A 23,280-nucleotide genomic window follows, 5' to 3' on the forward strand; every position below is an offset into this window, starting at 1 on the left:
ACATCATTGACGCGTTTGGAATGTCCTCTGCCCCTCCATCCACTGCTTCAGCTGAGCTTGCTGTCGGCCAAGTTTCTGCTTGCTACAAGGCTGCTCATGACCTTGCCCAACAATTAAAGCTTCTCTTGTATGTCCTGTCTAATCTCATTCCTTCGGTGCTGCTCTCTTATCCTCCCTTGTATGTCAATACCTACTAGTATTGTGCTTTCTACATAGTAGACACTTAATTATTTGTTCACTTGATTTAACTCCTCTGATGTGATGGGCAACTAACTGAAAAGCCTGTTTTGATGCCCCTTTCTGGGGATCTTTCTCTCCCAGCTGTACTTTCTTCCTCATTTCACAGGGAATCTCCATCTTTAACATATAAAAAAATGATGATGATAGAGGGAAGAAAGAAGGTACAAAGATCATGAAGAAAGCAAAGGGAACCAGCAAACCTAAAGGAGTTCCAGTGGGAAACAGGCCCTTCTTCACTGACAGCTGGTTTTCAGGAGCCACCACCTTTGCTTTTGGGTCTCCTTGGAAAGCCCTGTAGTGGCTCCATGTTTAGAACTGCTGCTGACAGGATGCAAAATGAATGCAGAAAGACCATGGTTAGGGAAGGAACCACAGGGGTATGTCATCGTTTACAGAGGGCTGCAACCTGCAATTGGTATGATCTTCCTATTGACTAAGGAAGGGGGAAGAAGGCAAAGGGAGCAAGCTGGGTGAGCCTGGGACCTCAAATGGCTTCCACCTGGGAGTGAGACTACCTACCGATGAGCTTAGGGAAAGAGAAGAGGGGGAGGAAATTAATTACACAGTGAAAATTGACAATTGCTGTGGATAAGTCAAGGCTTACTTAGGATTATAGATTTAGACCTAGAAAAGACCACTGAGGACATTATAAATGAGGAAAACAACACCCAAAGTCACACAGATAGTAAATAGAGAAACTGGCATTTGAACTCACCTTTACTCCAAATCTAGCATTCTTTACATTGTTCCACTCCTTTCTCCACAGGAAGTAGTTACCTCAGGGAATGTCCTGACTGCCAATGGTTTCTCTCCAGACCAAATGCCACAGAGAAGTGTTGTTATTGTTCAGTTGTTTCAGTCATGTCCAACTCTTCAAGACTACATTTTGGGATTTTCTTGGCAAAGATGTTGGAGTGGTTTGCCATTTCCTTCTCCAGCTCATTTTACAGATGAGGAAACTGAGACAAACAGGGTTAAGTGACTTGCCCAGGGTCACATAGCTAGAAAGTATCTGAGGCCGAATTTGAACTCAGGTCTTCTTGACTCTAGGCCCAGCACTCTATTCACTGTGCCATCTAGTCGCCCTAGTTACAGCAAGGGGTACAGAGCCCCTCTTAGAAATTAATTTGGAGCCAAGATGGCGGCGCCCGTGTTGCGGGCATGCGGCACGCGGGCTCTGCGGGGTCCCCCGGGGGCACCGGCCTCCTGAACCTACCGGGCCCGGCCACCCCGGCTCCGCCCGCCCAAGCCCTTCACCCCGGACACGGCGGACCCGCTGACCCCGCGCTGGCAGCTGCATCCCCGCTTTGCCGCCAAGCAGTTCGAGCGATTCGGGGGCCGCGTCCGGGGTGGCCCCGGGCTCACTGTGGCCCACGATCCCGCAGCTCCGGGAGCTGGAGACTGAGGAGCGCGAGTGGCAGCCGAGCCCGGGTGCCACGCAGGAGGCGCTGCGGGCCCACGCCGAGGCCCAGGAGCAACAGCGCCGGAAGAGGGAGCAGCTCATTGAGGCCAAAATGGCCCAGATGCCACAAATGATCATGGCCTGGAGGCAGCAACAGCGAGAACGCTGGGAGAAGGCACAGGCAGAGAAGGCCCGGAGGGCTCGGCTGCAGGCACAGGCGCAGGAGAAGCTGGGGTATGATGTGGACCCAAGAAGCTCCCGCTTCCAGGAGCTGCTGCAGGAGCTGGAGAAGCAGGACCGGAAGCGTCTCAAGCAGCACCAGAAACAACAGAAGGAGGCGGCAAGAATGGCGGCCCTGAAAACAGCTGCAGAGGCCACCAAGAGCCCTGTGAGCCCCAGCCTAGAGGGGCATGGTGACCTGGAGCAGGTAAGCCCAGGCAGCAAGCATGCTGAAAACCCTTCCAATAAAGCTTAGTGCCAAGTAAAAAAAAAAAAAAGGACAAAAGAAAAAAAAGAAATTAATTTGGGGGCAGGTAGGTGGTGAAACGGACAGAGAGCACCAGCCCTGAATTCAGGAGGACCTGAGTTAAAATTCGGCCTCAGACACATAACACTTACTAGCTGTGTGACCCTGGGCAAATCACTTAAACCCATTGCCTAGCCAAAAAAAAGAAAAAGAAAAAGAAAAGAAAAAGAAAAAGAAAGGAAAAGAAAGAAATTAATTTGGATTTAGACATAAATGGGGATAAATTAGGGGAGCATGGAAAAATGTACCTGTCAGATACATGAATAAGGGAAGAGTTTATAACTAAACAAGAGAAAGAAGAGATTATGGGAAGTAAAATAGATCATTTTAATTACATGAAATTAAAAGGCCTTGGCACAAACAAAATTAATGCAGCCAAACTTAGGAGGAAAACAGGAAACGGGGGTGGGGGGCAGAATTTGCAACAAGTTTCACTCATAAAGGCTTCATTTCTCAAATATACAGGGAATTCAGCAAATTTATAAAAATAACAATCATTCCCTAATTGATAGATGGTCGAAGGATGTCAATAGGAAGTTTTCAGAAGAAGAAATTAAGCTATCAATAATCACATGAAAAATGCTTTAAATTATTAGTGATTAGAGAAATACAGATTAAAACAACTTTGAAATACCACCTCATACCCATAAGATTGGTTAACACTACAAAAAAAGAAAATGACAAACGCTCAAGTAGATGTGAAAAAATATGGGATACTAATGCACGGTTGGCACAGTTGTGGATTAGTACAACCATTCTGTAGAACAATTTGGAACTATACCCTTTGACCCAGCAATACCACTACTAGGTCTCTATCCCAAAGAAATCAAAGAAAAGGGAAAAGGATCTATTTGTACAAAATTATTTATAGCGGTTCTTTTTGTGATGGCAAAGAATTAGAAGTTGAAAGGATACCTATCAATTGGGGAATGGTTGAACAAGTTGTAGCATATGATTGTGATAGAATACTGTTTTGGTATAAGAAATGATGAGCAAGATAGTTTCAGAAAAACCTAGGAAGACTTATATGAACTGATGCAAAGTAAAGTGAACAGAATCAGAAGAACATTGTGCACAGTAACAGCAATATTGTAAGACTGATTGACTGTGAAATACTTAGCTGCTCTGATCAAGACGGTGATCCAAGACAATTCCAAAGGACTCATGATGAAAAATGTTATTCACATCCAGAGAGAGAACTAATGATTCTGAATGCAGATTGAAGCATATTTTTTCAACTTTCTTTACTTTTATTGTTTTATTTTGTTTGTTTTCTTTTGCAGCATGGCTAATATGGGAATGTTTGGCATGACTTTATATGTATAATCAAAATCAAAGACTTCTCAAGGAGGGGGTTAAGGAGGGAAGGAAAGAATTTGAAACTCAAATTTTTTTTAAAAATTGTTTAAATTATTTTACATGTGCTTGAGGAATATTTAATGAAATAAAAAAGGGGGAAAGGAATTCATTTGAATTTTTAAATTTTTCTTCCTTTGGCATGATTTGTTTCTTACATGAAAATTCTGTACTTCTGGGAGAAATTACTCCATACCAAATTAAGGGTTGTTCACTCTTAATAGAGCAAATGGGCAAGGTTAGAGTTTTGTCTTGTCTTGCCAAGGAAGAAAAGACTTAAAATGGTGGAAAGGGGAAACAACTGAAAACTAGCTTTGCTTCACTGTTTGCTTATGACCTGGTCTATCAGGAATCAGTGTTCTTAATCCATTGATATTTGGATGGACCCTTTTGATATTCTGATGAAATCTATGGCCTTCTTCTCAGAATATTTTTTAAATGTATGAAATAAAATAAAATACATAAGATCACGAAAGAAACCAATCATACTAAACTATAGTTACCAAGATATTTTTGTTTTAAGTTCATGAACTTCAGATTAGGAACCCCCATATGAGATCATATATTTAATGCTAGAAGGAAACCTCAAAGGCCACCTAATCCAACCCTTTCATTTTATTAATGACATTGAGTTGAGGTTAATTGACTTGTTACAGAATGTCAAACGTAGTAAGCGTGGGAAGTTGGATTTGAATAGTTCCTGTGACTCTAAGTACACAGTGGTTTGTATTGCACTACACAAGGCAATGAACCAGCAGCTTTCAGGCCTTTGGTCTCAGGACCCCTTTACATTTTTAAAAATTATTGAAGATCCACCAAAGAGCTTTTGTTTACATGAGTTATATTGAGGGGTATGCTGGTAAATGTTTAATTCACTCCCCTAGGTTAAAATAAAAATACACATGACAGAAGTTAAATCTGAATTATTAACATTTTCTGCATCACTTTCTTAAGTCTAGACCATCAGCAAAACAATAAATCAAGCCTTGATTTGCAGTGTGTGCTGATTTCTGAGGTATAAATGTTCACACTGAAAATTTAACCATTGGTTCTACTTTGCCAGGTCAGTAGCACACACTCCTATGTACATTTTTTCCCCCTGGAAGCCAGTTATTAAATATTTACCAGCATAACACTGGATATTTGTCAATATTCACTATATTAGAAAATTTTAAATCTTAGTCTTATTATGAATATGGTTATGATCTCAAAGACTCTAAAAGGGTCTCAGGAACCTCCAGGGAGGGGCTTTTGGACCATACTTTGCTAGTTGCTGCTATATGCAATATCCTTCCCTTTAATTTTGTGTTTAATTCTTAAATTGGTCAAATGAGCAAATTTGAATTCTGCTCATTCACTTGGACCTAAACTTCTACCATTTTTTTAAACTAGTTCAGGATTCATTTAAATTCTGTCTTTCTAGAGACTATTTCACTAGACTTTCAATGAGAGTCTGAAAAATCCTGATATTTGGAAATCTCCCTGAAACTGCCTCCACAAGAGACAACTCCATTGTCCCAGTGTGTGACAAGCCCAATCTTAGAATTTTGCATATCATATTCTATGCAGCTAATAACTTGAAATAGTTAAGAGCTAATCATCTCAGCATGGTAATATACCTGCTGTTCTAGCAGAAGATAATTACAACTTGAAGTATCAAAGGAAACAAAGAAAGAAAATATAATGTAATCCCTTTTTAGAGAATGGGTCCAATTGTGGAAAAATCATATGAATGAGGTTTCAGAGATGCTTGTCTTGTGACACAGATGTCAGCCTCCTTGAAGAAGAGAGAGGTAGCCTTAGGCCATTATCCAATCCGAAGTCTCACCTAATCAAAGAAGTTCATTGACACCCTTCCCCTGCCCCCTCTCAAGGAATGGAAGCCAGGAACTCATTAAGAGAAAGCACCCTAAATGTCCCAAGTCCTGAAAAGTACCCAGTCAAGCTGAGAACCCATAGAAGAAAAAGGCAAGGCTTTCTTTTGAAAGATCAGGGGATACATTCTGTTTGGCTCCCACCAGAGAGAGACAGATGGCCCTGGCAAGATGCTCTGAGATCCAACGGAAGACAGCAGACAGCCGATGGCTGCACTTGTTTAAGCCCACCATCAGAAAAAGAGTTAAGCAAGTTATTGCAATGGAAAAGTGATGCATTTAGTTTATGGGTTTCAGGAAGTAAGTGGAGATGGTGACAGGGCAGATGCGACAATGAAACATTTTCATCTTTTCATGGGTACACAGTTTTAGAAGCCCAATAAAGCATATGTGTTCATTGTGTTTTTACTAAATTAAAATGGTAACTACTCACTGGAGACTGACATTTGCAAAAGCAAAATAAGAACTCTTAATTGTTTATAATGGGAAGATCCAAAATCCAAGCCTGCCTGCATGTTTAAGACATGAGAACCCAGGCCCTGCATCCTTCTGCCATGGAGTCTTGTCTAGCGAAAGAGTAACTTTCTAGCTGTGACCTAGAGAATTCACTTTCATATCTCTATCAGATTAATCTTTTTGAAGCACAAACCCAATCATGTCATTCCTCTATTCCAAAATATTGTCTTAGCGTTAAAAACCTTGAAAATTCTTGACCCCACATACCTTTCCATCTTCCTCCCTCTTTTCCTAGGCTGCTTGGTTGAGACCCCTTTCTAGTCTTAAATTTATTGAAGATTCGCCGAAGATCTCCCTTTCACACACCCTATAACATAACCAAATTGGAACACTTGGAATTTCTTGCACGTATCCTGAGCTATACTACCTCCATACCTTTACCTAAACTGTTCACTCTAACTAAAATGTTTCAACCCCCTCCATGAATTTTCATGGGGAAGTTAACAGGGAAGTAAAGTCCCTCCACACTGTTTCTATCTTGCATATTGCACCATATCAGTAAAAATCTGAGCAGTTTTAGCTGATATTTAGAGTGAAATTTGAAATCCATATTGTATAAGACACCATGTATCTAATAATATAATTCCATTAGTATAACTTTCTGATCCAAGCCTTCTAGCATGTCACCGAAAGCAGAAAGCAGAGATGGAGACAACAGGCAGAAGCTGAAAGGAGGTAAGTTTAGGCCTGATGTCAGGAAAAAACTTCCTAACAATTAGAGTTAGCCAAAGGTGCAATGGGCTGCTTTACATGGGTGTGGGTTCCCCTCCTTGGAGGCCTTCAAACACAAGCAAAACTATACCTTGTCAGATTTACTGAAGTGGGAACACCTGTTTGGTCACATGTTGGACCAAATGGCCTTTGAGGTCCCTTCCATCTTGGAGATTCTGTGAGAACAAAACGTTTGTCAAGTTTGAGTGCTTTCAGCGATTTGTCATCTCCTTGGGAGAAATCACTAGACTTCCTGCTCTCTTTCACAAGGTTTTCAGAATCAACATGATTCCTTGCTGATCCATGTCCAATGGTGGTTACTGTAATGGCTACTTAGAAGTACTTCCATTCATGAGATATCCTTCTACTTTTCATCTGTGCTAATGAATTTGTATCATAATTTTGCACATATTTCTAAAGCTCATATTTCAGTCTTATCTAGTGGGCACTATTCATTCTATAAACAGAAAAAGATGCTAATAAGCATGAGAAAAATGAGAAGTAAAATAATTACTTACTTGGAATATAGTAAATAGTCATAACCTTCTATTCATTCAGATTTCTTTCCTGGATTTAATTCATTACAGAGGCATAAATGACAACAAAAGAAACATGTCAAAAATCCTTTTGTTATTACCTGGTCTTTTCAATCTCTTACAACCTGATGAAATGTAAGATCCTAAATCATCAAAGATAGAATAATTAAGTTTAATTTGTTGACCTCTTACTATGGCAGGAAAATGGAGTAATCTATTTTTAATTGTTTTTTTTTCACTCTGAATGTAAACGCCAACAAACATGAAGATTTCACCACACGAGGAAGAACAGAAAAGAGAATTGTATGTGATATTCTCAACCTCTCTTCTGCATACTTCATTTTTTTAAAAAATGCTATAAAGGAGATTGAGTTTCAAAGGCTGAAAGACCTGGGGTCAAGTCCTATCTCTATTACATACTGGCTTTGTGACCCAGGTGGCAAGTCACTTAAACTCTCAGCGCTCTAGGCAACTTTCTATGACTATAAGCTATTAGCAAGTTGCCAACCTATATTAGTAGAGGCATTTTCTTTCCTGGAAGCTTCTAATCTGATAGAGCAGAAAAAATAAACTGAGTTGAAATAAAAATCACTAATTTTTTAGTTAAGGAAAATTCAATTGGCATAAATACCTCATTTCCAAGCATTCTATTTAATCAAGGGTTAATTAAGAAATTAGAAGACTCATTTAAATCATTTAGTTGATTTAGCGTAATATAGCTATCTGCCTTCCCCTTACATCCTCTCATTAGCCTCCTCTAGCCTTTATTATGCTTAATATTGGAGACCAACAAGAAAGGCGCCATGACTCTGCTTCTTCATAGGCACCACAGAGAGTATTAGCCAGTTAAATGAGAGTAGGATCTTTTGGGGGGGGATGGGAGGGTTCTCATCATACCAGGAATTCACTGGGGGTTAAGTTGTCAAGAGGAGATGGATAGGAATCCAATAATGTAGATCCTAGGAATATAAGACTGGAATAAGAACCAAGGAAATCCAGTCATGGAGAGATAGTCTCTGTAGGAATCATAGTATCATGTCAGGGCATAGGTTAAAGGAGCTAGACTATAAATTCAGGGTCTTTGGGCAGTCACCAAAGCTATACAGTACTTAAACTGCATTGAGAGGCATACTATAGAGGATTACGGAGATAATAAATGTACTCTACCCTGATGTTCTCAGGCCATGTGAGGAGTATAGTCTGCAATTCTGGCATCACATTTTAGGAAGGACATTGATAGGTTAGAGAGCCTTCGGAGGAGGGGAATCAGGATGGGGAAGGTAGCCTTAAATCCATGCCATATGATAACTACTTGGAGGAATGAGTGGTTTAAAGCCGAAAGAAGGGAAGCCAACTTCAAGTATTTGAAAAACTATCATATGGAAGACTTGATCTGTTTGAACTCAGAGGCTGAACTTTGAGCATTGGATGAAAGTAGTCAAAATGCTAATTTAGGCTTGATGTAAGGAAAAACTCCCTAATGATTACAGTTATCCAAAAGTTTAGTGGGTTACCTTGGGTGGAAATGGGTTTTCCTCTCCGTAGAGGCCTTTGAGCAAAGCTCTGCATGACCATTCATTTGTCAGGTATGTTGTAGAGGAGATTCTCAGTCAAGAATGGGTTGGATTAGATGCTCACTCAGGCCCTTTCCAATTTTACAATTCTGTGGCTTTTCCGAGAAAACAGGCAAGCTGGAGCTGAGAAATCAAAGATAAGAAATAACTCAATGGGGGTTAGGGATACAGACTCCAGTAATAAAGATTAACAAGTGTCATCAGTTATAGGTCATTCTCATATAAGGTCAGCACCTATGTCTACTCATCCTTCTACAATCAGTCACACTTCCCAGCAATGGGCCCTAGATGCTTGCTAGAGTATTTGCAATGGTGTGTCTGATGACAACAAATACTCGAAAGCATTCCCAATGTTGACTGTACTTTGCAGCACTTATTTCTCCCAGTACATATATACTGGCAGATATATGCACAAAATACTGATGTTTGTGTAAAGCATCTTAAATCTCACATTTGCCAGGACATTATATGTTTAGGCCATGAGGCTAAAAAGTGAGCATGAACCAAGATAAATCTGTATTTTAACAAGTTCATACATCTTTCTTACGTCACCCTGGTACAAAATGTCTCTTTCACCTCCTCTTCCATTATCACTTCTTTTAAGCAGTGAGTAGGCACAACCAGTATTCCATGATGTGGCATGTTATATGTTTCAAGTTTAGTTTGGCTTTGCTTTTCATCCAGCATTGTTAATCATTCTGAAATGGAATAACGTGTTTTTCTCATCTTCCTCAAACAAAAAAGAAATTTTTTAAAAATTGGTTCAAAACTGCCCAATGATCTTTTCTTTTTTTATTAAAATACTGGAAAATTGGTTTTGAGAGGAGAAACATTAGTATTATTCATCTTATATTCAATTTCCATTAAATTTTCTATTTAAATTTTTATTTACCCACAGCCTAATTTCTCTTAAGTCTGACCTGATTTTGTTTTCTAGTTCTGGATATGAAGGCCTATGGTAATTACATGGTGTAATTAAGGCTACATCAATTCTCTGTGAATCAAATTGAGCACACCAGTTGCTAGCTCCCACACCCACTGTAATTCAACAGATAAATCACTAGATGGCAGAACCATACCTTACGTATAATGTTTAAAACAACAGGAGCTCTCCTTTAATTGCGATTAAAGACTTTTTTCACACTACAATTACATATAGGAGCAATGCTTGGAGATATGTACTTCCACTGAAGTCTGGCTTGATATTGGTACAATCTTAGTTCCACATTAAGTTCAAATAAAAAAAATATCTCTAGATTACTTAGTTCAGTAATTTAAGGTTTCAAAGCTTGAATATTTCTAAAAATGCATGGTCAAAATGCATATTCCATACATTATAAAATATCAGATTTCACGGAAGAGGGAAATAAGAGTATTCATTCCTTCTCATTCTTTCCCAATAAAATATCTTAAGGGTGGTTTATTTAATTGAGCAAATCTCTGATCTCAGAGGACAGTTTCTGATTTTGCTTGTCTGTCATTGACAGCAGTTTATCTGCAAACCTTAAAGTACTATATGGATACTAGCTATCATCATCATCATCATCATCTTATTATTATTATTATCTACTCCACTGAGTTTTAGGAAAAGCAACTCACTGCAGGAAGGAGAAGGAAGCAAAGCTAATTATCAGAGCTCCCTTTTCCTTCAAAATAAACCGGACCAACATTTCAAACTCTTTGTAGAAAGGACTCACCTCAATATTTTGTGCCTACTCAACCCCATTCTCCTTCAGCCTGCTATGACTTAAAATTACCTGAGAATATAATGTATCACAACCTGAATATTAGATTTGACTAGAGCAACTGTAAACAATCATGAAATCTAACATGCAAATTCATGTAAAACAAGTCAGGTTGCCCCAGTTTAATTTTTTTTAATCACATGTAGCTAGCTAAAGTCTTATTCAGAAAGATTAAAACCAATACTTCAACACATGTTGGCTGTGTCTGGATGCATTCCTGTCTCCTCTCTGCTTCTTAGAACCCTTAGCCTCATTCAAAGGTCAGTTCATATACCACTTTTGGGGAGGAGCCTTTATTGATCACACAAGTTATTAGAGCTCTCTTCCTCTTCAAATTAACATATATTTTATTATCTGTTTTCATTTTTTAGCCCCCAGTAGAATGCTGAGAGAAAGAAGTTTTTCATTTTGTATTCCAAGCACTTAACACAGTGCCTTATAAAATAGTAAGTGCCTAATAAATGCTTACCAAAATGGATTGGATTGGAATAGACCCTATATAGAAGAAGTCCATTCCCCAAGGCCATCTTCTGACAGGTGAAAAATGAGTTCCACAATCTAAATAATGACTTACTGAATGTGACCAAACCTCTTGTATTGGACAATCCATAAAGGAAAAGACGAGATAGAGCTATTGTCAGAAGCTCCAGGAAAAGGATGGTAAACACATACGGTGTGCCTGGCCACACAATCCTACTTTAGTTCCTGGCAATTCAGCTGCCATACAGTCGTAAAATGCTATGAAAGCACTTTATTCTTCCCATTTTCAAAGAAGGGACTCCCTATTTATGTATGGAATTTCTCCCTGCCTGTTCACCCTCACCTCCACCTCCACCTCCACTACTACCATCAGAAAATAACAAAATAAAAGTTGGCTTTGGATGAATCCAGTTTTTTTACCACTTCCAGTAAAATTATCAATGAAGAACACAATGGGAAACTTTGATTCTGAGATGGGAAATGATAGAGACCACTTAGAACCATGTAGGTAAGGAAAATGGAGTATATATGGCGTGTTGTTTTGCCCCATTAGACTGCTAGCTCCTTGAGAGGTCTGGTTTTTGCCTTTTTTTTTTTTATCCCCAGTGCTTAGCATAGTGCCTGATACGTAAGAGATGCTTAATAAGTGCTTTTTGACTTGGCTTTAGGCTGTGACATTTAAGGAGGATTCAGGCTATGATAAATCCAGCACGTAGAATCTTATCAGAACAAGTACACAGTAGGCTTTTAAATCCATATAAATGTATGTAAATGTGAGTGCACGTATGTGTATACATATATATATATATACATACATATCTCAATATAATATAATTTATATAGATTATTAAGATATGAATTAAGATTTTGTTAATATAAGGAATTACCAGATAAGGTCATTCCATCTACCAATGTAAGTTTTTTCTACATTTTATAGTCTTAGATTTATCTAAAGCACTGAGACATTAAGTGACTTGCCAGCATCACATAGCCAGTACATATCTGAGGCAGGGCCTGAACCCAAGTATTCCTAGTTTAGAGACCAGGTCTGTAAGTACTATATCAAATACAGAAAATCTAAATTCTTTGAGTATGGAAAAAGGACTGTAGTCAGTCTCATATCATCAACTGCCTAATGGGCATTTTGAATTAGATATCCCATATGCACCTCAAAATTACCAAGTCTAAAACAGAACTCATTATTTTTCCCAAAACTCTTCCCTCTTTTGAATTTTGCTATTATTGTTAAAGGTACTACCATCCTCCCATTTCACCTAGATGTGAACCCTTGGTGTCATGCAAAGCTTCTCACTCTTGCACACCTCACATATCTAATTTATTGCCATATGCTGTCCTATCTTTGCTATGTCTCTTAAATGTGTCCCCTGAACTACCTTAACTCAGGCCCTCATCCCCTCTCACCTGGACTATTGTTAACAGCTTTCTAATTGGTTTTTCTGCCTCAGGTCTCTTCCAAGTCCAATCCATCCTTTACTCAGTTGTTAAAATGAATTTCCTAAAGCATAAATCAGACCATGTCACCTCCTTTTCTCAATAAATTCAGTCATTCCCCTACTACCACTAGGTCATCGATATCTTTGTTTTACAGATGAGGAAATAAAGGTCAAAGAATATTAGCAGTTTGTTCCAGGTCACACAGGATGTGATAAATCCAGTATTTGAACCTACATCTTCTGCCTCCAAAGTGAATGCTCTTTTCCATTGCACTGGGCTGTAAGAGGGAGATGCTACAGTCCTTATTAGGTCCATCTTACAGATATGGAAAATGAAGTTCAGAGAGACTAATTAATTGCTCTACAGCCACACAACTAACAAATGGCAGAGGTGGGATTTGAACCCAGGTCTTCCTGACTCTCACTCTCTAGCTTTCTACCTACTATATTATATAGCCTGTATCATGAAAGGTCATATGGTGTAACTGACAGAGACCTAGCCTTGAGTTTGGAAGCACCTTGGCTTGATTTTATATTCTGATATACCCCAGCTGTGTGACTCTGAATAAGTGGCTTAACCTTACTAAGCCTCAGTTTCTTCATTTGTAAAATGGAGTTAATAATACCTGTAGCACCTACCTTACAGGGCTGTTGCGAGACTCAAATGATTGGCATGTCTTTTGGAAGTTCTAAACTCTATAAATTTCCATTATTTTAGGTCTAGCATATGTCTAATAACCTGCAATGGAGTCCAACTGAGAAAAGGTCCTAAAGGGGTCAGGGGCTTTTTCCAGAATGATCATAATTTACATAATGTTCAGAAATGAAACTGCATTGAAATGGATTTCTGTAGATCTATGCCCAAATGGTCAACGTTATTGCTCTGGTGGAGTGAAAGCATGCACATTTACATATAAAGATGAACATTTGTCATAATCCCTTCCTTCTTACCTATCCAGTACTCACTCTCCGCTTCAGTGTTGCATGAAATCATGGCACTCAAACTCAGCCGTTAGTTGATGTGCCATCTGGAGGAGGAAAGGGAAAGCAAACATAGGACCCAAACTGGATTCTTTCAGTGTAATTTCACCCATATAGATGACTTTTTCTGTTCAAATTTACTTCTTGTAGGTTTGGACAGACCTTGGGTTGCTATTTCAGCACACCCAGGGGAAAACATCACCACTGCCCTTTCCATTAAAGGAACACATCCAATTCATGATCTAAACATGACTTTCTCTGTTGATGCAACAATGTTTAACACTCTTGTTCTGCTTTTCATATGTCGACGTCAGTTTTATTTGTCTAAAAAGCATTCTAATAGAAAGCAAAGACAGTGTCTGAATCTTCTTGTACAGTATATAGCTCCCTTCCATATATAATTTAACAAATGTTTCTTGTTATGGCGGTGGTGATGCTGCTGCTGCTGCTGCTGCTGATGATGATGATGATGATATGATGAAAATGATAATAGGCAGCTGGGCAACACAAAGGGTAGAGTGCTGGACTTGGAGTTAAGATGACCTGAGTTAAAATATGTCCTTGGTCACTTAACAGTTGGGTCACCCTTTGCAAATCACTTAACCTCTTCTAGCCTCAGTTTTCCCATCTGTAAAATGAGGATAATAATAGTACTTATCTCCCAGGGTTGTTTTGAGGATTAAATGAGATAATAGTTCCAAAACATTTCACAAATCTTAAAGTGCTAACTATTCTTATTGATGAGAATGTAAATCATGATGGAGATGATGGTGGTGATAGTGATATTATTGGTGATAGAGATGGTGGTGGTATGGAAACAGTGATAAATTCTGTAAAGATGACAATGATGGTTATGACAATGGTGACAAAATTGATGAATATATTGGTAATATCATCATTTCTAATGGGGTCAATGATTATCTCTGTTCAGATGGTAAAGAAATCTCTATCTGTAGCCCACAGTTCCATATCATCAACTTCCTTCTGGACATCCACCTAGATGTTCTATCAGATGTTCCATTAGTTCCATCATCTCAAACTCAAAGTATCCAAAACAGAACTCATTATCTTTCCTCTGAAACCCATCCCTTCTCTTAACTTCCTTATTTCTATAGAGGATGACACTACCCTTCCAGTCACTCACTATACTTCCATTCACTCCAGTAACCTCAACTCTTCCTTCTCCTTAACTCCAATAACTTTCCAAGTCATATCCATTCTACCTTTGCAACATCTCTTTCATCGATGTTATTGTCTTCACTTACGTGGACACCCTTGTTTGGACCCTCGTCAATTCTCCTTTCATTTATTCATTCATTCATTCCCCAAGAAACTTCAGTATCTCCATATTTAGCTCTAGGACAAAATACAAATTTCCATTTGGTATTTCCGGTCCTTTGCAATCTGGCTCCTATTGATCTTCCCAGACTGATTTCACAACACTCCCACTCATTCGGGGTTGTGATGGAACCAGCTCAAATAGGCTCTTATGAGCCAATTGATAAATTTTCAGTGTGAGCATTTACAATCTGGAAATCAGCAAACACTACAAGTTAGGGTTTGATTTATTATTTTGTTCATTGTCTAGACTTAAGAAATAAGTGGAGAGAATGTTAATAATGCAAATTAAATTTTAAAATGTGTCATGAGTAATTTTTTTGTTTGTTTGCTGGTTGTTGAAGATTTACCAATGCCCTCCTGTGACTCATGGAATCTATATTCAGCCAAATCAAACTGTGTGGCTATTGCCTAAACTCAACATTCCACTTCCTGTCTTCTTGCCCTCACACAGACTATCTACCATGTGTCTATTTGTCTCCCTTCTCATCTCTGCTCCTTGAAAATCTTGGATCCATTCAGGTCTTAACTTAAATTCCACCTCCTATATGAGCTCTTTCCTGACCTCCCATTAGGAGTTACCAGTTTCCTTGCCTCCAAAATTACTTTAAATTTACTTTATTTACTTTACTATTTATCTTTGTATATGTTGTTTCCCACCCCACCAATAAAACAGACTATGCCATTTGAGAAGGGCTAAAGATATGACAAAATTGGTAGGCTTGCTTATGAAGAATCACATGAGATACTGTTTTTGCACTTTCTTTTTTTGTTGTTTGAGTCTTCCTGTACAAAATGACTAATATGGAAATGTTTTACGTGATTGTACATGTATAACCAATATCAGATTGCTTGCTATCTTAGGGAGAGGACAGTGAAGAGAGAGAGGAATATAATTTGGAACTCATAACTTTAAAAAAAACCCAAAAGTTAAAAATTGTTTTAACATGTAATTGGGAGAAAAAATAAAATGCTATTTTAAAAAAAGAATCACATGAGAGACAATCTAGGGATAGACTGATAGATACACATATATGTAACTTACATGAATACTTTATACAAGACGTACATAATTATGCAATGTATAATATACTATATGCAATCATGAATCATTTAAAAATGAAAACAGAAAAAAACAGAAGACAGGAGAAAATACGGAAAAACAAAGCATACATAGGGGCTGTTTCATCTTTGTCTTTGTATACCCAATGTCTAGCACTGTGTCATGTACGTGATGGATACTTAATAAGTGTTTATCAAATTCCATTGGATTGAATTGAATTTGATGTTGCTAGTAATAGTGATTCAAGGTGGCACAGTGGAGAGAGTTCTGGGCCTGGAGCAAGAAGACTCACTTTTTCCTGAGTTCAAATATGACCTCAAATACTTTGCTAGCTCTGTAACCCTGGGAAAATCACTTAACTTTGCTTCAGTTCTCATCCTCATCATGAGCTGGAGAAGGAAATGGCAAGCCCTCCAGTATCTTTGCCAAGAAAACCCCAACTGGGGTCATGAAGAGTAGGACACTGCTGAAAAATAAAATAAAATTTAAGAAAAGAATAGGACACTACTGGAAAATGACTGAATGACAACAGCAACAGTAACAGTGATTGAGATGGTAACCACAGTGATGTGATGATGTTAATGGTGATGATGGTAATGAATAAGAATCCCTCATACGTGATGGGGACTTAACAAATTCTGCCTACAAGCCATATTTATACCCTTAGACAACCCCATCTTATATAGAGACACATATCTTAAATACATAAGTTCTTAATATCAAACATGACAAGCTCTCTAGACTACAAAGAGGATCAATGATGATCATGAAAGATAGTTTGAGGTCTCTGAAACTATTTAATATTTTCTTCTCAGGATGAGATGGGTATCCCTGTTTTCAGTGGCACTATGTAAACATGAACAGGTCCTTCTAGCTCAAGATATAAAATGAGACATTTATTTTGGGGATGTGGTCAATGTGGAAATTAATTTTGCTTGATTGTACATGTTTGTTATTATAAAGGAGTTGGTTTTTTTTCTTTTTAATGGGGGAAAGAAGAAAGGAAATAAGCATTAATTAAGTGCCTACTATGCACTGTGCTAAGCCCTTCATAAATATTATCTCATTTGGTCTTCATTAACAATATTGTGAGGTAGGTCCTATTATTATCTCCATTTTACAGATGAAGAAACTGAGCCAGACAGAGGTTAAAGTACTTGCCCAGGGTTATCCAGCTAGTGTCTGAGGACTGATTTTCGAACTCAGATCATCCTGACTCTGGGCCCAGTGCTCTATCCACTGTACCACCAAGGTGTCTGGCAGGGGCTGAGGATGGAGAACAGGAATAAAGGAGTAGGAATAGAGCTCCTCCTCCTCTTGCTGCTCTAAGAAAAAAGAGAATCAAACATAAAGCATCACAATCAGAACAACTTTGGAAGTTATGTGCTGAATTTATGATAGTCTTTAAAAGTAAAATGAGCTCTGCAAAACAGAGATTCATCATTTTGTTTATAATCCTCTCCTGTTCTATAGCGTTTATGGATTGTTTGTTTTATTTGCTGTTTGTTAAGCTCAGAATTTTTTTAAACATGAAAAAACTTTTTTTTTTTTTAAATTGGGCCATACAATTGCCCCACTAATCTGTTCAGACACTTTTCCTCGATGGGAATAATGTACCATACACAGACATGAAGAATCTAAGTTGAGTTACCAATAACATTCATATGTCTGCTCTTTCTGCCTTTCTCCTCAGTCTGGTTAAGTACCAACTTCTATTCTGGTGAATGGTGGTATTTAGTTGTGGGAAAGTGTCATAAGCCAATTTGACAGTTTATTAATCACAAAATAACAATAAATCTCTAGAAAGGAAGGAAGGAAGGAAGGAAGGAAGGAAGGAAGGAAGGAAGGAAGGAAGGAAGGAGAAGGAAGGAAGGAAGGAAGGAAGAAAGGAAGGAAGGAAGGAGGAAGGAAGGAAGGAAGAAGGAAGGAAAGGAAAAAGGAAAGGAAAGGAAGGAAAGGAAAGGAAAGGAAAGGAAAGGAAAGGAAAGGAAAGAAAGGAAAGGAAAGGAAAGGAAAGGAAAGGAAAGGGAAAGGAAAGGAAAGGAAAGGAAAGGAAAGGAAAGGAAAGGAAAGGAGAAAGGAAAGGAAAGGAGAAGGAAAGGAAAGAAGAAAGGAAAGGAAAGGAGAAAGGAAAGGAAAGAAGAAAGGCAGGAAGAAAGGGCCATAAAGTACCTTCTGTAGTGTGGCCCTACATCCCTTCAGCCCTGACATGCCACAACTCCTCAGAAATACTTAAACCAAATCATTCTGTATGTCAGAATTCCAGCTTCTCTATGTAAATGTGAATAAATTCTCCTTCATTGTTGAACAAGGACTAGAAGTTGTATCTCTGTCAGAGGTATCACCTTTTTTAGGGGCTATAATAGTTGGTACTACTAATTGGCTCACAATACCAACCCAACTACAAACTTCCTCAGTTCAGAATTCATCAACATGGGTGTGTAGTCTTCAGTCACTTTGAAGGGAAAGGGTGACATGGGGTGGGGATTAAGGGAAAAACGAATCCTCTGCTTTTCTTTAAAATCTGCTTATTTTATATTATCTCAACTCTCTAGCTCTTGTATAATTATAGTAAGCAAAATGAAATTTTATCATGGTGTTTAAGAATGCACTCAGCAAAGTTATGAAAGCACAGTTATAAAGATTATAGCATACATATTTATTTACTTGATTGGGGAATCCTAGAGCACACTTAGCAAATAGAATTTCCAAGAGAAATTAGTGTAGAAATTATGCCAAAATGCAAATTCAATTTTGTAAATGCTTCCAATAATGTCAAAAATTACTAAGATAAATCAATTTTAAAGAAAATTGGTATGTATATTTCTGTATAGATTAGAGGGATCCATTGATATGGAGTCAGAAGAACTGAGTTCAGGTCCCCAAGTCAATCAAACATATAAGCACGCGCACACACACACACACACACACACACACACACACACACACACACACATATAGATATATATGTGCGTATATGTGTATATGTATCTGTGTATATGTGTGTGTGTGTGTGTGTGTGTGTGTGTGTGTGTGTGTTTGCTAAGTGCTTGTGATGTTTCAGGCACCAGTCTCAGTGCTGGGGGCTGCAAGATAGAAATGAAATAGTCCCTGTCCTCACAGAGCTTACATCCTATTGGAGGAGACACTGTGAACATACACAAGCATATATAAAATAGATTACAAGGTCAGCAGGGATGTGAAGGGTGGGGGTGCAGAGGACAGGCATAGCTAAGGATCAGGATAAGTGAGCCTCCTGTGTGACGTAGCACATGCTCAATCTTTGAGAAGAAGGGGAATTCTTGGGGCAGCTAGGTGGCGCAGTGGATAGAACATCAGCCCTGGAGTCTGGAGCACCTGAGTTCAGATCTGGTTTCAGATCAGACACTTGACACTTAATAGCTGTGTGACCCTGGGCAAGTCATTTAACCCCAATTGCCTTGAAAAAAAATAAAAAAAGAAGAAGAAGAAGAGCAGGGATTCTAAGAAGTAGAAGTGAGGAAGTACATTCCAGGCATATGGATGGCATAGCCAGTATGAAGAGACTAGAGATAGAATGTTGTTGTTGTTGTTGAGGACTGAATTTGTTGTTGTTGTTCATGACATGACTGAAAAATGACTGAGGAACAACAATTCTCGTTAAGGAGAGTGCTGTTTATATAAGGCTGAAGAGTGAGGTTGGAGTGAAAGGCCTTTAAAAGAAAAAAAAAAACAAGAAAACAAGGAGTTTATATTGGATCCTTGAAGTAATAGGGAGCCACTGGAGTTTCTTCAGTACCTGCCGGGGTTGTAAGAAAAGTGATTTGTCTACCTCAAGGTGCTATGAACAGCAAACAAATAATCCAATCTATTGGCCACATAGCTACCAAAGTAAGTTTCCTAATGCTGATCATGTCACCTCCCTAATTCCAAGGGCTCGCTATTACCTCCAGGATCAAATATAAAGTGTTTTGTTTGGCATTTAAAACAGCCTGGTCCCTTCTGCATTTCTAGTTTTCTATTATTGAACTACAATGAACCCCTTGTTCCCTATTCATGACACTACAACTCCCATTTCTGCGCCCTTTTTACTGGCTATCCACCACGCCTGAAATGCTCTGGTGTCCTTAACATCTTCCTCTCATAGAATTCCTGATTTCCTTCAAGACTCCACTGAGTCTTCCTGCACTTCCTGCAGGAAGACTCTCCTAGTCCCCCAAGCTCCTAGAGCCTTCCCTTCTAAGGTTACTTTCCATAGATTATTTATCTTGTGCATACTTATTTATTTACATGCTTTCTGCCCTATTAGAATGTAAGCTCCTTAAAGTCTGGGTCTGTTTTTGCCTTTCTTTGTATCCCTAGACTTTGGCATAGTGCTTATGCATGGAAAGCACCAAATAAATAATTTTTAATTGATTGATTAATAATCATACACAATTGATAAAAATTATACAGACATCCCAATGAACTTGGTAATGGATAAAAATGGAATTATGTATTTGGGAAATCTCGATCATGTGAGAAATTTAAACAGGGGGCACTTCTGTATATTAATATGAAGGAGCCAAAGACTTAGAAGATATGAGACCAATTATTAGCTCGACTAATGAAATCCCAAATGACCTCAAGTGTTCTGACAACATGTCAGAATCATTTCCTGCAAGAACCAGTGCCAAGACGTCCTCTCTGCCTGTCTTCTGAAAAAGTGAGGAATTTTCCCACAGAAAAAGAAAGGAAGAAAATGTTGTAAGGCAAAGAGGAATATGCAATATGAACCATATGACCTACTTAATCATGGGCCCTCGGGGCATTCAATATGGTAGCAAGGCAACCAAGGCCTTAAAGGTCATATTTAAGGAGCACAAATCAAAAGCAAGAAGGGGGACGAAAGAATCCTGGTTGGGAGGCACTTTAATGAGATGAAACATCCTGTCACATCCTTAAAGTTTATGGGTATTGACTGTGTTCTCAAAACCCCAAGGGAAAAGAAAGCACTTATTAAAACAGCGAGAAGCACACACTGCATTTACGAGTGAAATACACTACAGCTGAATGTGAGCAACAAAGAATTAGATTGGACTGTATTTTTACTTGGGCAATAAAATTGTAAAGAGGGGAGGGAAAAGTGCGTTTCTCTGGTCTAATGATCTTTCTATCTCATTCAAGGAGCCCATTGTTGAGTGGAAGGAGAGGCTATGTGCACATTTCCATGGTTCCAGTTTGGGAGGGGGGGAGAATAAAAACTAAACTAAGTCCTACCCCCAATGGATTTGCCCACAAAAGTAAATAAAATCTTGCATGTGAATAATTTACTGGGAGTCAGTGAGAAGCTGTGTGGTCTCATTATCACAAGCTAAATGTCAGTGTCTCAGCTGTTGCAACTCCCCCTACATCCCCAAGTCTGCCAGAGTAATTTGGGCAAATCAGTTGCCTTCTCTGAATCTCAGGGCCCACATTTCTAAAAATGGCATTTCCCCACGTTAATGTAAGCTTCTAATAAATGATATGTGGGTGTGTTGAAGATGCAATATATTAAGGCAATTTCCCCAATTATGAATAGAACAACACTAATGAATGTCAAAGCCAGCCCAACTCTCATGAAATAATCATACCCTTACTTAGAACACATTTTCCTCTGAGGAGCAAAGAGCACTTTAATAGGAGGGAAATGCATCTCTCTTCAGTGGAAAATTGTCAAAAGGTTTTTCTTCGAATATGGAGGAAGATAAATGGCAATCATTTCAACTCACTGCTATCTAATTCTCAGGACACCATTCACCAGGCCTCAAACTGTTGATCCAAGTGCTTTCTTTAGGAAGATGAGGAGAAAATGGGGCCAGTTTTTCTTGTACTGTATGTTATCTTAATTCATCTTTGGATTCTTAGAGCTGGCTAAAAAAAAGTCCTTTTCCTGGCTTATTCATCCATTTAATAAAACCACATAAGGAGATGCACATAAAGACTAGATTTTTAAGGCCACGCGTGAATGAGCCATTAGTGTTTTACTTTGTATGGTTATGAATTGAGGTCCTCGAAAATTTAAGAAGATAAGTTTTCTTACGAAAAATCACTTACTATTAATACACTCCAAGAAAGAGATTGACAAGGCCCTACTTTAAAACAAATGTCATAGGCTTTTTCTTCAAAGGCTCAAGATTCAGATCTCTTTAAAGGGCTTGCTCCTTAGCTTTAGCCAAATTATAGCTTCCCTCAATTCCTCATCTTTCTTCTCCCTCCCATACTTCCTACCCACCCCCAACATCCACAGGACCTAGCATTGTGTCAGTGGAATAGAGTTGTGCAATAGAGGATAACAGTAAAAAAAATCAACATTATAAATTCTTTCAAATCAGTGAATCTTGTCATTTCCTCACTCATGGTCAGCTGACAGTTTCATCATAACAGCTTGCACTTTGTTTTCAGGCACAAATGTTTTCAGGCTTCCATTGCTATGGATCTAAGTAAAGAGGATAGCCATAGTAACTATGAGTGGTCCTTGGTGTACAAACAAGACACCAAGTGTGAGGAGACACTTGACAAATGTGATTTGATGCTTCTGATAATTTTCCAAATGCGTTTCCAGGCCATCGCAAAATGTCATGAGGAAAAGTACTCATATTTATCTCTTTCTAAATGACTAACACGATAGAAATAATTTTCAGGTCCAAATATTTCATTATTTTCATACTTTTTCCTTGCAGTGGGGTATTCATATGTATCTTGTTTCATTCTAGAATCTAAAAGACCGTGGTCTCTGTTGACTTTACCCTTTGATTATTGAAAGGCCAGAAGCAGGTAATTTTTTGTTTTCTTCTTCTCTCTCCTGCTTCCTTTTAGGCATTTCTCTTCCCTGGCACCTTCACCAGAGCAGAAGCATGGAACAGGAAAAGAATCAGCATTGGTCAGCGGCACTGATCACAAGCTACTCTTGTCAACACTATTCAGGGAAGGAAATTTAAAGCAACAAGATTCTGCATTGTATATGTTTTTCATTTACCCATGCTATGTCTTCCTTTCATCAGAATGATTATTTTATCAAATTATTATGTATAAGATGACAAGACATCTTACATGAGACAGGGCAGTCCTGGATTATGGATTTTCATCCCTTCTAACAACAAAATCCCCAAATGTTCTTTAGAGCCATGGGGATGGGAATAGGAGGAGATGGAATCCTGATCCCTTTTCCCTTTTTACATTGGAAATCATATGTATTTCCTAAGCCACAAATGTTTGTATTTCTTATATTTATCCTTTCTAGGGGGAATTTTAGAGTTGGTCCCATCCAGAAAGAGGAGGAGGAGGAAGAGGAGGAGAAGGAGAAGAAGAAAGAAAGAAAAAGAAAGAAAGAAAGAAAGAAAGAAAGAAAGAAAGAAAGAAAGAAAGAAAGAAAGAAACCAATTAGCAAAACAACAGTCTTCAGAAATGTGAACTTCCTTCATAGTAAATTATCTACAAGTAGAACATTCAAAGCTGCTTTGTATGCAATTCACCAAGCAGTTTTC

The 23,280-nt window shown here is 38.5% G+C and overlaps 1 pseudogene across 1 annotated transcript; it reads left to right on the forward strand.

The window, feature by feature from the left end:
- The first annotated feature begins 1,363 nt into the window (after positions 1-1,363).
- Positions 1,364-22,727, forward strand: LOC110200819 (large ribosomal subunit protein mL64-like; annotated as a pseudogene). The gene is made up of 2 exons (XR_013486206.1): positions 1,364-2,069; positions 22,613-22,727. The product of XR_013486206.1 is annotated as a large ribosomal subunit protein mL64-like (transcript).
- The last annotated feature ends 553 nt before the right edge of the window (positions 22,728-23,280 follow it).

The sequence above is a fragment of the Phascolarctos cinereus genome, unplaced genomic scaffold (assembly GCF_003287225.1).
Source record: "Phascolarctos cinereus isolate Bilbo 61053 unplaced genomic scaffold, phaCin_HiC Scaffold_4;HRSCAF=312, whole genome shotgun sequence".
Classification (NCBI taxonomy): Eukaryota; Metazoa; Chordata; class Mammalia; order Diprotodontia; family Phascolarctidae; genus Phascolarctos; species Phascolarctos cinereus.